The sequence below is a fragment of the Microcaecilia unicolor genome, chromosome 1 (assembly GCF_901765095.1).
Source record: "Microcaecilia unicolor chromosome 1, aMicUni1.1, whole genome shotgun sequence".
Classification (NCBI taxonomy): Eukaryota; Metazoa; Chordata; class Amphibia; order Gymnophiona; family Siphonopidae; genus Microcaecilia; species Microcaecilia unicolor.
The window spans coordinates 12796648-12814673 of NC_044031.1; the positions used below are offsets into that span (position 1 = coordinate 12796648).

The following is an 18026-nucleotide window of genomic DNA, read 5'->3' on the forward strand; positions in this document are numbered from 1 at the left end:
ATCCCTGTTACAAGATCAGACCCCAAGAGGGTAACAGTATAACAGGGCACTGGGTGCATCTTTAAACTGTCTTATAAAGATAACACATATAGCTACATGAATACAAAAAATTAGCCTAAAAGAAAGGAGAGACACATTTATACCTGCTCCAAAGGACATGCAACTGGGTGCAGGTATTTGCAAGTAAGAAAATGTACATTTTATCAAACGTAGTGTAAAAAAAAAGTAGTGACCATCTAAACACAGAAGTGATCCAAAAACCACTTAAGCCCCTTATAATTAAACACAATATCAACTTTCATCTGCAAAGAAAAAATGTTATCATAAACTTTAAAGCAAATACACAGAATGTTAAAGGGATCTTATTTCAGAACTAGAGGCCAAATAAAACCTGAATTTTCGGTTTTGACCAAATCCAAACCAGCAGCCAAATTTTCCTGATTGGTTTCGGCCGAAAATGAAAACGGCACCTCCACCGCCTGCAGAGACTGGGTCCGAACAGGCCAGGCCACCCACCCACCCCTCCTAGCCTCCCCCACTGGAAGAAAGCGAGTGCTGCTGAGTCACACCCTCCCCCACCACTCGAAGGCCCTGCCCTGATGGTCTAGTGGTCTCTTTGGGGCAAGAACTATAACAGTCACTGCTGCCCATGCTGGTTCCTCCATAAAAATGGCTGCCCAGAGTTCCTGCCTGAGACTGTCACCAGGACAGTTAAAGGTAGGCCTGCGGTGGGCCTTTCAGTAGTTGTGGTGGGGTGGGGCTGGATCAATGGGTCCCGCTCGCCTGTGGGAGGACAGGGTGTTGGGACCTGGTCTCTACAGGGTGGAGTAGGTACTGGCAGAGGCAAGCCACTTGCATTTTCGACCTAAACTCCAGCTTGGATTTCAGGCCGGTTTCGGTGCCAAAAGGCAAACTGAAATTCAGTCAACCTCTATTCAAGACGCTTTTGATAACAAAAGTGTCAAAAGCGTTGTTTCATATTTTACCCCCTTAAATCAGTTATTCTTGAAAAAAAATCAACAAAAAGAAAGTATAATACAAATAAAGTCTTTCCAATGTAAATCATGCACTTCTCTGAGCTCAGTCAGCTGATCCCGATTCTAGCATTTCAGTATAAAAATGCTTTTGTCAAGGGACAAGCCCAGCTTCCTGCAGAATTATTCATTCAACAGCACTGAATATCAGCGCTCCTCAGATAACTCCCGGCTCTAACCGGACAGTGCCACGTAGTCTCTGCTAATATTCCAGCAACACTCTCCAGTTCAGTTCAGTGCCTACGAATATCAGCGCTGGACCCAGTCTGCATGATTTTACAGGGTTGGAGCCCTCCTCATGTTGAATATCGACCCCTATGTCTTTTGAACTGGCTTTCAGTTTATGTTCTGAATATGTTTGGTTTGTGTGTCTAAATCATTTATTTCTTTTCTGTAAGCCACTTGGAAGGTAGACATGGCTTTCGGTTGGCATTGACTGTGCAGGATTGACGATCTGTACTATTCTGTCTGGTTTCGTTTTACAATAGGTGAATTGATGTTCTAGTGCTCACTGTAGTGTTTAAGATGCTTTCCTTTTCCTTGTGTGACTCGTAGAAATGACTGCTTATGGTATGGTAGAATTGCTCTATAGGTCCTGAGTGTTTTTTATTCTCGGTATGCCTAGTACTGAATTTTGGAGGGGGTTGTTAAAAAATGACCGGCCCCGGGTGGCAACTATCCTAGGTACACCACTGACTCCACCTACCCTAAGGCAGCTCAGTCTCAGTTAGGGAGTGATCCTATGTGAATACAGCCATGGGCCACCCACTCCCTCACAAGGAGGTTAATAAATTCTTTAAAAAAATAAATAATTTGCGTTTTTATCATATTGTGTATATTTTAAAGGATGTAACCCACCTAAGTTCTTAAAATATACAAATTAAATATACACATTACATCTTATGAACTCTAGAATGAAGCTTTTTTTCTCCTGGGAAAAGAGAAGAAAGTAGCAGAACCAGGAATTTCACTGCTTTTATTTTATTGAACTGGACAAACTCTCGGTCACGCTAGACCGGGGAAAAGAAGCAAACCCTCAGTTACTCTGAACTGGACCCTCAGTCTCTCTGGACTGGACCCTCAGCCTCTTTGGACTGGACAAACTCTCGGTCACGCTAGACCGGGGAAAAGAAGCAAACCCTCAGTTACTCTGAACTGGACAAACTCTCGGTCACGCTAGACCGGGGAAAAGAAGAACCCTCAGTTCCACACCTAGAACTGGAATAACCCTCAGTCAATTTAGACTGGAATACAAAAATATCCCTCAGTATTAAACTGGAACTCTTGGTCACCTTGACCAATATAAAACCTCTCGGCCAACTGTAGACCGGTGAACATAAAATAAACCTATAAAAAAAAAAAAACGTAATGGTCAGCTAAAATTATAGTACCTGAATGAGGGCAACCCTAAAAAAACTAACTATAGGTATTCACCAAGGGACATAGGGTCCAAACAGCTCTCTGTAATAAAGAGAGACCTCAAGAGAAACCCACAGCTCTGTAAGAAGACAGTAAAAAGTGTGTTTGAAATCAGCGTGTCTATCCTGCTTCAGCGAGTGTCTTTAGACAGTACAAGCAGGGCTGAATCAGTAAACAATGTATGGTTGGCCACTTGCCCAGAAACAAGACAAAGAAAATGTACTGTGCAATGGCCAGTCTCAAAAAATTGTCCTGCACAAAGTCTAAAACCTTCAAAAGTACCTTGGTAGAGGTTAGAAGGTGCTTCTTACTCCCTTTATTAGTACTGGGGAAAGCGCAGCAACCCACAGACTGTAAGAAGTCCAGAACCTACACAAAGGGTGGGATCAGTCTCCAGTAACTGGAAACTGGCTAACTAAAAAAAAATAACCCAGCTAAAGGTGGTAATATGGGACCGCAGCCAGGGGAAGGCTGTTTGTGTATCAGAAAGTGCTGCCGAAGGAGGCAGACTGAAAATCTAGAGATAGGGAATCATAAATCTCATTGGCGTTAAGGGAAGGACCCTTGCATAAGTCCACCGTCGAGAATATGTTGAAAAAAAAAAGTTGTACCAGTTTCGAGAAATGAAACCGGAGTTGAAAGATATGAAAAAGATAAGAGAGGGAGTTAGTTAGACGGATTTAGGAGCAATACAGTTGACAGAGGATAGACAGTGAGAGGTTTAAAAGAATACCTGTGTAAATGACTGTTTAACTTGTACCACTTCAGCATAGAACAGGGACAAAAAAACGAACGGAAAGGGGGGAAGAAAAAATCACTTTCTGAGCTTTTAAAAGTGAACTGTAGAGCCTCCTCTGCCGAAGCAGTGCTGGACTGATAAGGCAGCTAAAGTGGGCAAGCTTCCCAGATTCTCATGTCCTTGAGATAGCGAACTACAGCACTTGTTAGGGAAAACCTTTAAAAGCTACAGAAAGAAATGGCAGTTTCGGGACCCTGGATAAGGATATTAAAAAAATGTGAGAAAAAGGGTTTAGAACTTACAGCTCTTCGGGCAATTTTAAATAAATTTACAAAGGCAGATTCGAAGCCCAAGAGGGAGTATCCATCCTCTGGCTACCAATATGTTTATTTTCTCCGAATCTGCCTTTGCTAATCCAGCAGCGGAAGCAGTGGCCCGTCTCATCTCTCTTGGCAAAGTTACATATGCCCTCCAAATATCTAGCTTTCCCAACCTTGAATCTGCTCATGACAGGCTTACACCGTCAGGCAGTATGGACTCTTGTAATTAGAAAGGAACCCAGTATGTAGTAGATATAATAAGATAGTTTATTACAATCTTACCAATGGTAATACAGGTAGGTTAAGCATTCACATAATGGAACCGCATATCATGGCACGTCCTCTCTCTCTAGCCTTCTGGAGTCTCCCTTCTCTGTTCGTCTTCTCCTCTCATCTCCTTCTTCTTCTCTTCTCGTCTTGTCTCGTCTGAACTAATACTCCTCAAACTGCTGCTTATATACAATTTTGGCCCTATTCATTTCAATGGATCCCAGCTGTCTCAACTGGGCTCCTAGTCCTTATCAGTTGATCAGAATGACTTCATATGTTCCCAAACCTTCCTGTAGCCCCCCCTTTGGATGTTCTCACCCGGGGTGCAGCTGACCCAGCACTATCTCTACGTAACCATAGCAACTCTTGCTTATGACGTCTTGCAGGTGCCAATCTCAGGATTGTTGATAGAGTAGATTGCCCCCACCCTTGCCAGTTCAGCACTTGCCACAGTGAAATGTAACTGTGTCAAAGGTGATCTCTGATTTTTACAAGCTAGCTCTCTTTTGTATCAGAGATGATTCTGATTTTAAGAAGCCTAGCTCTTATTATCAGCCATTGGCCTGTATTTTACTGAGAGCAAGGGCTAGCATAACTCTTCACCCTATAATGGTTGTCCCTGGTCCTGTAGTCCAGGTGTCTAGTAAGGGTCCACATAGTTTTGTTCGTTTTCTTTCCTTCTATTGTGACTAATTGGCAGGGGTGGCTACTTGGCCCTTGATCCTGGTATCCAGCAAGGTTTGAGGAGGACCTTTTCCCCAGGAGGATTGTAGCTTGGTCTTGACCAGTACCCACCCTCCCAGTGAACAGCAAATTCAAGTGGTGGAATTTGGGCCAGTAACCCTTAAATGAAATAAAGAAGAAGACATGGTAGTATATAATTGGTTTCATTAACATTTAGTGTCCAAACATTTCATAGGGGAAATTCCCAAATCCCTTTGGGGAGCAGCCTGGACTGTCTGTGAGAAAAAACCTCTTAGAAACAATATCAGACAGGAAACATTCAGTGGTTTCAGAGGTGTTAAGACTGATGGTGCAAAAAGAAATCATTACAATTGAAAATGTATCAGTATTTTAAGATTAAACAAAAAACATTATTCCTATACTGACCACCAGTTTAAATGGTGGAGTAGAGTTTAGCAGTTTATCCAGCAAAAGGAGTGCAACCAAAATCTCCTTCCCGCAATGGTGCAACTTAACAGAGTTGTTTATAGGCATGAGGATATAAAGGTTACAATTCTAAAAAAAAAATGCATTGCAGTAATAGACAACAATCTTGAAAACAGAGGAGACTGCAGTGGTCGGGCCTGCTTCAGGAATGGTGAGACAACAGGCCTAACACAATGGCAGCGAAGACTAGTGCTGTCAGTGATCATGGTTCAAATGATGTCATGTCCTGCCCGTCAACTAAGGTGAAAGGACAATTTGATGAACCTGAAAAAACAAGAAAAATGACTCCAAACAATAAATCAATTAATCAGAACAGGGCCTCTATGTAGGCCTCAGGGCATAAATGATAATAATTCACTCAATATCTGGTCAAACCCTTAACAAAATGCCATTAGCTTACTTCTATACTCAAATTTCATGCTTCTTTTGATAGGTAATACAGAATAAAATGAATTGCTATTCTGGCCTATCCCAAAAAGTATAGTCCTGTTCAAACACTTCTACATATGTTCACTTCCACAGACCTTCTAACTAACTTACAGTGTACTTTCGTAACACATAAACATGCACTCCTGCCATGTGGTTATTCACACTGCTTACACAACTTGCACATTGGCAGTAAATAACTTTTACAAGCTTCAAACATCACAGTAACCGTGCAGAATGACTGGGAAATTTCTTCCTTCATCTTCATGATGTGATTCCCTACAATTTAAAACTTACATTTTAGATCTTTATCATGGTACACCTCACCTCTCTGGACAACCAGGTTTAAGCGTCCAGCTAAAATCATGAGACATATGATTTATGGAGAAAAGTTAGATCAAGGATGATGTCAGCAAAGTAGGCAGATGCCTAGAAATGTTCTATAGCAGCACAAAGCATTCTCATTCAAGGTACATTAACAACTTCTTAATCTGAACATTCAGCTAAATTCCTTTACCCTGGAGGGGGCAATATCTCTGGAGTCACAATTGCCCAAGGTAAAGTAACACAGATATATATTTATCACAAGCATGATGAATTAAACACATTAAGTAGTTTAGTAGACAAACGGTTCTTTGCATACGTTAGCAAAACAAAAGTCTGTAAGAATCTGTTCCCTTCCAGTGTTGCCATTGTAATAGGCTATCAGGACTTTGGGAACTCCTATTAGGAGGAACTGCACTGTCAAGGGACAGCTGATAACATGGTGCAAAACTTTATCACAAAGATAAACAAGGCAAATCCAATACAGGAGAACATTAGAATAGTAACTCTTGCCTGCTACAAATATCTCAAGAAAATGCAAAGATATGCAAAAGCTTATGACAATACAAAAGTGCTCCTTCAAGGGAGAAGCACCAGGGCTGTAAAAGAAAATATTCATGCAATACCACAGGGTATAAAAATTTAAAGCCTCACGCTCGCCAAACAGTTGTTGGGTAGCTCAATTTGGTAGCGTAATTTGAGAAAGAGGTCCTGGAAAACATAAATTAAAGTTTGGGGGGTTTTTTCATGCAAACGTGTGTATGTAATACACACAAGGGTTAGCAGAGGGAGCAAGTCATCAATATAAGAAAGAAGCGTGACATCATCTGGCAAGGAAGAGAGGAAAAAACATTGTTAGCAGCAAATTCCATTTGTCGGACAATAGCCACAATGAGGTAGTAATACATTGATGACAAGCAAGCAACTGAAATGAAAATCCAACCAGGAAGTACCCATTTCAGGCAAGGCACATGAAACCTAAAACTTATTTCTCTGAATCTCAATTACCTGGGGGTACAGAACATACATAGATAGACATGTTGGATATTTCAGTAGACAAACATTTAGTATACTACTACTACTACTACTTAACATTTCTAGAGCGCTACTAGGGTTACGCAGCGCTGTACAATTTAACAAAGAGAGACAGTCCCTGCTCAAAGAGCTTACAATCTAATAGACAAGTGAACGGTCGGTCCGATAGGGGCAGTCAAATTGGGGCAGTCTGGATTCACTGAACGGTAAGGGTTAGGTGCCGAACGCAGCATTGAAGAGGTGGGCTTTAAGCAAAGACTTGAAGACGGGCAGGGAGGGGGCTTGGCGTAAGGGTTCAGGAAGGTTGTTCCAAGCATAGGGTGGTGAGGCGAGGCAGAATGAGCGGAGCCTGGAGTTGGCAGTGGTGGAGAAGGGTACTGAGAGGAGGGATTTATCCTGTGAACGGAGGTTACGGGCGGGAACGTAAGGGGAGATGAGGGTAGAAAGATAGTGAGGGGCAGCAGACTGAGTGCATTTGTAGGTAAGAAGGAGAAGCTTGAATTGAATGCGGTATCTGATCGGAAGCCAGTGAAGTGACCTGAGGAGAGGGGTGATATGAGTATATCGGTTCTGGCGGAATATGAGACGTGCAGCAGAGTTCTGAACAGATTGAAGGGGGGATAGATGGCTAAGTGGGAGGCCGGTGAGCAGTAAGTTGCAGTAGTCCAGGCGAGAGGTAATGAGAGCGTGGACGAGAGTTCGGGTGGTGTGTTCAGAGAGGAAATCTTAATGAGGTAGATACAGGGAATAGGCAAGAAATAGTCTGCAAGTCTTATGAATAACTTAGGAATTTGCATCCCTCCTCTGCAGTGGAGGAAAACAAATTTGGTGTAATGCAATTTAAGCAGCGGTGATTTGCACAGCCAGCGAGACCCATAAGGTTTGCATAAGGTTCTTAAAACACTAACCATTATTGTACTTAATCTAAGGCAAAGGAACACAGGCAGCCAATATGTCCCTAAAGGAAAGCATAGACTTGACCTTTTCACACCCACACACAGAGGAACACAATGTCTGTTTCCGTGCCCAGAAGAGAGGAGAGGAAAAAGTTCTCTCTCTTTTGCTTAATTACACACGGAGACAGACTGCCCATGATTGAAAAATAGAGAGCTGATTCTGTCAGGCAACCGTACACAAGCTATGCAAAACCCTTTTGTATCCCAATTTCAAACTGTACCCTACTCACAGAGGATGGGCCACTATGCATTGGATACAATTACACAAAGTGTGTTTACCATGTGCAGGCTGAAAAACTTCTCTTATTCCTCCTTCAATAAATGTCTTGACCATGAGGGTTATCGGAGGCAAGACATGGTCCTTGATATAAATTTTAGTTCTAATACAAGCCAATGAGACAGTAAATAATGCTTGGGCAAGGACAGCGTTATCACACTTCAGTGGTCTGTTGTTGCCATCTGTGGGTTGCCCAATCTCCACCGATAAGGCACCAATCAGGCCAAGAATTTGCCTAAGAGCTCTTTCTGTTTCCACCCCATAAGTTACAAATCCGAGTTTTAAAATCCAATGATTTAACTTTTGGGGTGTGGGATACCTTTAGGGACTATGGTCGGTAAATGAACATGATATCATTCTGACCCTGTTTGAATGGGGACTTTTACTTTGCCACTCTCCCCATAATCAGTAATATGAATGGTATAAGTCCCTAAATTCCTATTTTGTTATAAAACTCACAATACAATTACAGCAGATGCAACATGCTTTTGAGCCCAAGCGCAGAAAAGTGAGCTATAAGAATACAAATTTAAATCCAATGTAATAAGGGAAAAAGCAACAATTTAACAGAGTGAGGCAACCCAGGCAGTTGCCTAGAAAGGCACTGGGACAGCACAAAATCCTGATATACAAGGAGGGGCATAATTGAACAAAAACGTCTATCTCCATGGGCGTTTATCTCCGAGAACGGGTCCGTGAAGGGGCGGACCGAACCGTATTTTCGAAAAAAAATAGACGTCCATGTTTTATTCGACAATTTGTGAGCTGGGTGTTTTTGTTTTTCAGCGATAATGGAAAATGAAAGCGCCCAGCTCAAAAACGAATAAATCCAAGGCATTTGTTCGTGGGAGGGGCCAGGATTCGTAGTGCACTGGTCCCCCTCACATGCCAGGACACCAACCGGGCACCCTAGGGGGCACTTTTACAAAAACAAAAAAAAAGGTAAAAGAGCTCCCAGGTGCATAGCACCCTTCCCTTGGGTGTTGAGCCCCCCAAATCCCCCTCAAAACCCACCGCCCACAAGTCTACACCATTACTATAGCCCTAAGGGGTGAAGGGGGGGCACCTACATGTGGGTACAGTGGGTTTGGGGGGTGGTTTGGAGGGCTCCCATTTACCAGCACAAGTGTAACATGTGGGGGGGGGGGGGGATGGGCCTGGGTCCACCTGCCTGAAGTCCACTGCACCCCCTAATAACTGATCCAGTGACTTGCATACTGCTGCCAGGAAGGTGAGTATGACATTTGAGGGTGAAAATAAAAAGTTGTGAAACAGCATATTTTGTGGTGGGAGGGGGCTTGTGACCACTGGGGGAGTCAGGGGAGGTCATCCCCGATTCCCTCCAGTGGTCATCTGGTCATTTAGGGCACTTTTTGGGGCCTTATTCGTGGAAAAACAGGGTCCAGGAAAAGTGCCCTAAATTCTCGCTAAAAACGCATATTTTTCTTCCATTATCAGCGAAAGGCGCCCATCTCTGATCGCCCGATAACCACGCCCCAGTTCAGCCTTCACCACGCCTTCGACACGCCCCCATCAACTTTGTCCGCATCCGCGACGGAGTGCAGTTGAAAACGTCCAAATTCGGCTTTCGATTATACCGCTTTATTCGTTTTTGTGAGATAAACGTCTATCTCCCGATTTGGGTCGCAATATAGACGTTTTTCTTTTTCAGTTATAAGCTGGAAGGTATACAAAAATTGTAATAACTACACAATCCAAAAAAATGCCGTCATGCACCTTTCAGTAAATCACACAATTGAAATTCAACATAGCGTGGCAGAATCAGCTGTAGGAAAAAAAAACCCTATCAAGGCTGCATTCCTGACGGGAGTTTTTTTTTTTTCTTTTTCTCCTGTCTCTCTGAAGGAAAAGAACCTCTAATTATGGAATGCAAAGTATTTAAACTTAGTAATACTATACCGATAAGAATTAAAGAAGAGCATGAATTGTCAACATCATAGGAATAAGTGACATACCTTTTTTAACAAACAGATTCAAGAAAAATAAACAACATTATCTCCAGCAATGAAATTCAGGTGCTGCATATACAAAGCTTTTGATAAAGCAGGGACAGTGGTAAACAAAAGTAAAAATGATTAAAAAGTCAAGCACAGTGCACTGTTTGCTATAGAATATATAGCTCTTCTGTTGTAAAAAAAAAAAAAAAAGAAAAATGACGTCTTCAATTGATTATTTGTTTCCCTTTTAAGATTGTAGGAAACAGTCTTAGGCTTATCGGGTTAGTGATCTCATAATTTCTTATATCTGGTAATAACTTCTAACATAAACTTCCTGAGCCCTTACGCCAAGCCCCCTCCCTACCCATCTTCAAATCCTTGCTTCAATGTTGCTTTCGGCACCTAACCTTTATACCTTTCAGGAAATCTAGACTGCCCCTATTTGACTGACTGTACATTTGTCCTTTAGATTGTAAGCTCCTTTGAGCAGGGCAGGGGCGTAGCTACGGGTGGGCCTGGGTGGGCCCAGGCCCACCCAATTTCAGCCCAGGCCCGCCCAGCGCCAGCCCCAGCACCCATTGCCAGCCACTGCTGCTTTTCCTGTTGAGCAGCAGGGCCGGCGCTACAAAAAGAAGAAGCGCTAACGGCGCTAAGCACGAGAAATGTTTAAAAAAAAAAAAAGCGCGGCACCGGCAGGCACTGTCTCGGCAGCCTTGAGGCATTGGCTGCTGAGGCATTGGTTGCTGGCTCGCAGGCTACTCCTGTCTGCGGGAGGAGCCTGCGAGCCAGCAGCCAATGCCTCAGCAGCCAATGCCTCAAGGCTGCCGAGACAGTGCCTGCCGGTGCCGCGCTTTTTTTTTTTTTTAAACATTTCTCGTCCTACGGTCCTTAGCGCCGTTAGCGCTTCTTCTTTTTGTAGCGCCGGCCCTGCTGCTCAACAGGAAAAGCAGCAGTGGCCGGCAATGGGAGCTGGCGCTGGCATGCAGGGCGGGCCTCGTCGAAGAAAAGAGGGAAAACATGGAAGGATGGGGAGAAAGAGGGAAAACATGGAAGGATGGGGAGAAAAGAGGGAAAACAGATGGAAGGATGGCAGAGAATGAGGGAAAACATGGAAGAATGGGGAGAAAGAGGGAAAACATGGAAGGATGGGGAGAAAAGAGGGAAAACAGATGGAAGGATGGCAGAGAATGAGGGAAAACATGGAAGGATGGGGAGAAAGAGGGGAAACATGGAAGGATGGGGAGAAAAGAGGGAAAACAGATGGAAGGATGGCAGAGAATGAGGGAAAACATGGAAGGATGTGGAGAAAGAGGGGAAACATGGAAGGATGGGGAGAAAAGAGGGAAAACATGGAAGGATGGGGAGAAAAGAGGGAAAACAGATGGAAGGATGGCAGAGAATGAGGGAAAACATGGAAGGATGGGGAGAAAGAGGGAAAACATGGAAGGATGGGGAGAAAAGAGGGAAAACAGATGGAAGGATGGCAGAGAATGAGGGAAAACATGGAAGGATGGGGAGAAAGAGGGAAAACATGGAAGGATGGGGAGAAAAGAGGGAAAACATGGAAGGATGGGGAGAAAAGAGGGAAAACAGATGGAAGGATGGCAGAGAATGAGGGAAAACATGGAAGGATGGGGAGAAAGAGGGAAACATGGAAGGATGGGGAGAAAGAGGGAAAACTTGGAAGGATGGGGAGAAAAGAGGGAAAACAGATGGAAGGATGGCTGAGAATGAGGGAAAACATGGAAGGATGGGGAGAAAGAGGGAAAACATGGAAGGATGGGGAGAAAAGATAGAAAACAGATGGAAGGATGGGGAGAGAAAGAGGGAAAACGGATGGATGGGGAGAGAGACTCTGGATGGAAGGATGGGGAGAGAAAGGGGAGAGACTGGAAGGATGCAGAGAAAGGTGAGAGACTGGAAGGATGTGGAGAGAGAAGGGACACTGAACAGAAAAGGGTAGAGTGATACAGAGACACTGGTTAGAAAGAGGGAGAGAGACATTAGATGGAAGGATCAGGAGAGAGGATAGATGGATGGAAGGATGTGGAGAGAAAGAGGGAAGACGCTGGATGGAAGGGTAGGGAGAAAGAGGTGACACTGGACGGAAGGCTGCAGAAAGAAAGAGGGGAGACTACTGGAAGGATGGGGAGAGAGAGGGGAGACTGGAAGGATGGGGAGAGAAAGAAGAGAGCTGCTGGATGGAAAAGGAGAGTAGTGAAAGACTGGAGAATAAGAGGAAGGGGCATGGGGAGAACAAGGGTGAGAAAAAGATGAAAAGCCATAAGTAGATGAAGGAAATTAAAGAATGGATAGTAAGAATGAATTAAATCAGGACAGAGAGAGAGGCAGAAAAATATTGAAGAACGCAAAGAAAAAGGAGAGAAAAATGAGAAATGGCCAGGAAACCGTGGCAGAAGAGTTAAGTGAAAACGAAGGAAAGCAGAATCTAGAGACTGGGAGCGACACAATGAGAAAAAGTGAATGGCCATACAAGAAAGGTAAAGAAAATAATTTTATTTTTAATTTAGGATAAAGTAATATGGTACCTGTGTTAATGAAGTTTCAGAGACCAATACTTCCTTCCTTAGGTCAGGCGAGGATACCGTAACAGCATTATACTGACCTGAGGCAGGAGGTTTTGGCCTCTGAAAGCTCATTGAAAAGGGTGTTAGGCTATTAAATAAATTTTCTGAAATCTGATGCACTGAAAAGCAGCACTTTACCCTGTGTGACAAATGCATCTGATTAGCGTGACTACATTTTGTTGGGGGAGGGGGGTAGAGAGAAAATTTTGTGCCCACCCACTTTGGGTTCAGGCCCATCCAAAATTGGCAGTCTGGCTACGCCACTGGAGCAGGGACTCTCCTTCTATGTTAAATTGTACAGCGCTGCGTAACCCTAGTAGCGCTTTAGACATGTCAAGTAGTAGTAGTAGTAACATGATGCAACAGTTAATTTCCCATCAAATCCAAACTTCTTTTTCCATTTCTTTAAATACACACAGTATCTGGATTACGTTTATGCATAAACTTAGGATCTCCACAGAGAATCCCTTGCCTCGAGGGTCTTGTAAAACAACAACAAAGACACGAACAACACCCTATCTTACAACACAAATTTCCCATGGTTTATTGTGCACACTAAGGCCTTTGAGCGGGTCCCAGACCACGGACTTCTTTTTCACTCTATAGCAGTCTGAGATAGCAATAACAAGAGCCCGCACTCTTCATCGAGTGGGTCCCAGACCGTGGACTTCTCTAGCAGTCTCAGACAAAGGGAGTCCGCGCTCCTCAGCGAGCGGGTCCCAGACCGTGGACTTCCCTTAAACTATAGGACAGGAGTCCTCGCTCCAAATTTCAGTTACCAATTTAAAAGACACACTAATTCAAAAGACAAACAAGACATCACAGTACCTAAGTTGGTCCCATGAGATTAGTGATAAGCACAAAAAACCATCACTCTTCGAAGTGTCAGAAGATCTGGCCCCTATTGACAGGCAATCTTTAGCCCGGGGGACTTTGATTTAAAAGGATTTATTCAAAATCCAAGTGCACACAGCTCCGAACCTGACACAAGGAAAGAGATATTGGTTCCCGGCCAGAGCCCCCAAACTGTTAAAAGAATTTAACCAATTATACTCACGAATCCCCAAAGGATCAAGCAGGTATAATCACAAACAGGTTTATTGATTGCTTGCAAGCAAGCAAGAGACAATATCCAACCATAGTTCAAAGATTGTCTGACTCTAAAAACCCTCCCTGTGTCTCTTATACATTTTCTATGTGCAGGAATACAATGAAAGCTTGTTGCCTGTGTGTCTATCAACACTTTCATATTTTCTAACATGTTACATTTCCAGACTACTGGGAGTCAGCTTGTCTGGTTCTCAAACAAGTTATCTAGGCACATCCCATTCTATAACTCATGTACACAAGGTCACAGAATCTACAGTTCAGAGAGGCCTAAGAATCTACATTTAATTTAGAAATAGTAAGAATGATTAACCCTATGTTAGCAAAACATTTTTTTTACAAACCACTTGGGTACATCCCAGGTGTCTGGATTAGGAGCTGCCATGGGATTTGAACCTGGACTTTCTGGTTCCCAGACCACTGCTCCAACCATTAAACTCCTCCTCTGCTCCCCTATTCACTTACATCTACAACCAATGAAGGAGAATCTTGAGTAGCTCCAGCTCTATCCTCTCCACGGACAGGTTGTGCATTGGTAACTAGATGATAAAGAGGTAAAATAAACCGTCAATTAATGGATTAATATTTAAATACTTAAAAAAAACATTTATATGCCGCCTGTCTACCTTCCAAGTGGCTTACAGAAAAGAAATAAATGATTTAGACACACAAACCAAACATATTCAGAACATATACTGAAAGCCAGTTCAAAAGACATAGGGGTCGATATTCAGCATGAGGAGGGCTCCGACCCTGTAAAATCACACAGACTGGGTCCAGCGCTGATATTCGGAGGCACTGAACTGGAGAGTGTTGCTGGAATATCACCAGAGACTACGTGGCACTGTCTGGTTAGAGACGGAGCCGGGAGTTATTTGAGGAGCGCTGATATTCAGTGCTGTTGAATGAATAATTCTGCAGGAAGCTGGGCTTGTCCCTTGACAAAAGCATTTTTATACTGAAATGCTAGAATCGGGATCAGCTGACTGAGCTCAGATAAGTGCACGATTTACATTGGAAAGACTTTATTTGTATTATATTTTCTTTTTGTTGATTTTTTTTTCAAGAATAACTGATTTAAGGGGGTAAAATATGAAACAACGCTTTTGACACTTTTGTTATCAAAAGCGTCTTGAATAGAGGTTGACTGAATTTCAGTTTTGCTTTTGGCACCGAAACCGGCCTGAAATCCAAGCTGGAGTTTAGGTCGAAAATGCAAGTGGGTTGCCTCCGCCACTACCTACTCCACCCTGCAGAGACCAGGTCCCAACACCCTGTCCTCCCACAGACGAGCGGGACCCATTGATCCAGCCCCACCCCACCACAACTACTGAAAGGCCCACCGCAGGCCTACCTTTAACTGTCCTGGTGACAGTCTCAGGCAGGAACTCTGGGCAGCCATTTTTATGGAGGAACCAGCATGGGCAGCAGTGACTGTTATAGTTCTTGCCCCAAAGAGACCACTAGACCATCAGGGCAGGGCCTTCGAGTGGTGGGGGAGGGTGTGACTCAGCAGCACTCGCTTTCTTCCAGTGGGGGAGGCTAGGAGGGGTGGGTGGGTGGCCTGGCCTGTTCGGACCCAGTCTCTGCAGGCGGTGGAGGTGCCGTTTTCATTTTCGGCCGAAACCAATCAGGAAAATTTGGCTGCTGGTTTGGATTTGGTCAAAAATGAGAATTCAGGTTTCATTTGGCCTCTAGTTCTGAAATAAGACCCCTTTAACATTCTGTGTATTTGCTTTAAAGTTTATGATAACATTTTTTGTTTGCAGATGAAAGTTGATATTGTGTTTAATTATAAGGGGTTTAAGTGGTTTTTGGATCACCTCTGTGTTTAGATGGTCACTAGTTGTTTTTTACACTACGTTTGATAAAATGTACATTTTCTTAGTTGCAAATACCTGCACCCAGTTGCATGTCCTTTGGAGCAGGTATAAATGTGTCTCTCCTTTCTTTTAGGGTAATTTTTTGTATGCATGTAGCTATATATGTTATCTTTATAAGACAGATATAAAAGATGCACCCAGTGCCCTGTTATACTGTTACCCTCTTGGGGTCTGATCTTGTAACAGGGATCTATGGAAAAAGCCCAAAAGGTGCATATTTTAAGCCTATTTTGTAAAGGTAACGTGGAGGGGCATAAGCGAACAGCGCTGGCCATCTCCGGGGCCGGCGCCGTAATGTGCGGAGCCAACCATATTTTCGAAAAAGATGGCCGGCCATCTTTTTTTTCACTAATACGGTTGGGACCGGCCAAATGTCAGAGATCGCCGGGTTTGAGATGGCCGGCATCAGTTTTCGGCCATAATGGAAAATAATGCCGGCGATCTCAACCCAGCCAAATCCAAGGCATTTGGTCGTGGGAGGAGCCAGCATTTGTAGTGCACTGGCGCTCCTCACATGCCAGGACACCAACCGGGCACCCTGGAGGGCACTTCTAAAAATTAAAAAATAAAAATAGCTCCCAGGTGCATAGGTCCCTTCCGTTCATTGTTTAGCCCCTCAAATCCCCCCCCCCAAAACCCACTCCCCACAACTATACACCATTACCATAGCCCTAAGGGGTGAAGGGGGGCACTTACATGTGGGTACAGTGGGTTTTGGAGGGCTCCCATTTATCACCACAAGTCTAACAGGTAGGGGGGGATGGACCTGGGTCCACCTGTCTGAAGTGCACTGCACCCACTAAAAACTGCTCCAGGGACTTGCATACTGCTATCAGGGAGCTGGGTATGACATTTGAGGCTGGTATAGAGGCCAGAAAAAAATGTGTTTTAATTTTTGTTTTGGGTGGGAGGGGGTTGGTGACCACTGGGGGAGTAAGGGGAGGTGGTCCCCGATTCCTTCCGGTGGTCATCTGGTCAGTTGGGGCTCCTTTTTGATGCTTGGTTGTGAAAAAAAGGGACCAAGTAAAGCCTACGAAATGCTCGTCAAGCCTGGCTTTTTTTTTTCATTATCGGGCGAAGCCAGCCATCTCGTGAGCAGGCCCCCGTCCCGCCCCCTTCCTGCCTTCACTACCCTACCGACACGTGCCCTTGATGTTTCGCAGGCTCCGTGACGGAAAGCATTTGGTGCTGGCCAAAATCGGCTTTCGATTATATCGATTTGGCCGGGTTCAGGAGATCGCCGGCCATCTCCCGATTTGTTTCGGAAGATGGCCGGCGATCACTTTCGAAAATAAGCTGGATAGAGACCTCCATTTATATAATAGGCTTCCAGAATCAGCTTTGATAATGTGTAACACACTTTTACACGTGTTGTGGTAAATTGCGGATGTAATTTAGATTTGGAAAGGTTATCTATCTCTGTGCTGACTTTAATACACGGAATAAAATGTGAAGCTGAGAAGGTTCTGACTTGATCTTCAGAGGAGTGAAGGAGCTGTGAATCTTCAGAGTTTAGTAAATATGGAGCTTTCTGTAATCATTTAAAGGTTACTTACCATGATAGCAGCAGCTCAGAGCCACCACCAGGAAGGCAACTTCGACCTTCATGGCTACAATGCGCAAAGGAGTATAGGTAGAGAACTCTGTACTCAGAGTCACATACATAGTGTGAGTATCCCTCCCTCTCTGGCCAGGATTTCAGCTGACAGCTCACCTCGTACTCTCATCTATGAGATCTTGGGAACTGTCCAGGTAACAAACCTTGTGCAGATTTCAGTATCATACACCTGATTATGCCTTTCTTTGAGAAAAGGACACAGTGATGCTTGTTTGCGATTAAGTGAAGGAAGGATATGTATGTAAGTCACATCGTCCATTTGCCCTGAGGTATACATGAGATAGATGAGCAGAACTAGAAATTCTCCATGGTTGATCCAAGATTAGCAGCAGAGATGCCAAGAGTGGCCCATCCCAAACAGTGAGATTTACTAGCACAGAATAATACTGTAATTAGGCCTCAACGGTCACAAATGCCCTATGTGTGTAATTGCTGGAAAAACCTGCAACTTCCGTGCATAAGACTTGTTATTGCGATTCTATAAGGTCGTGTAGAAGTGCAAAGATTAAATTAAAAACCCATAAAATGCTTGTTGAAATAAAAAGATAGACACGGGCAAGGTGCCAGTTACATGCAATGTGTGCTGCAATAAATTGTCTACAGTCGACTGAAATCTGCTGATTTGTCTCTGATTAGCTTGGTCTATTTCCCACTCCTTTGTTTTTGCTACTGTTTCCTCATGGGATCTCAGTGTTCCTCCATCTCGGCGGTCTCTCACTGATGCTGCAATAACCCACCAGGTCAATAGGTATGGCGTGGCTATGGGGAGCCTTGGTCCCCACTTTGGGCTCAGTCCCCCTCCAGAACTGGAGGCAACTTCACCAAAGAGAGAGAAGGTTCAGGTATCAAATGTGAAGGGCTGGGGTATCCCTGCTAGCAGAGGCAAGATTTTTAGTTTTAAA

The 18026-nt window shown here is 43.9% G+C and overlaps 1 long non-coding RNA gene across 1 annotated transcript; it reads right to left on the reverse strand.

The window, feature by feature from the left end:
- Positions 1 to 4351: 4351 nt before the first annotated feature.
- Positions 4352 to 17103, reverse strand: LOC115460016. The gene is made up of 3 exons (XR_003940357.1): positions 17063 to 17103; positions 14089 to 14162; positions 4352 to 5216 (listed from the first exon to the last, which is right to left on the reverse strand). It is a non-coding gene; the product is annotated as an uncharacterized LOC115460016 (long non-coding RNA).
- Between the last annotated feature and the right edge of the window lie 923 nt (positions 17104 to 18026).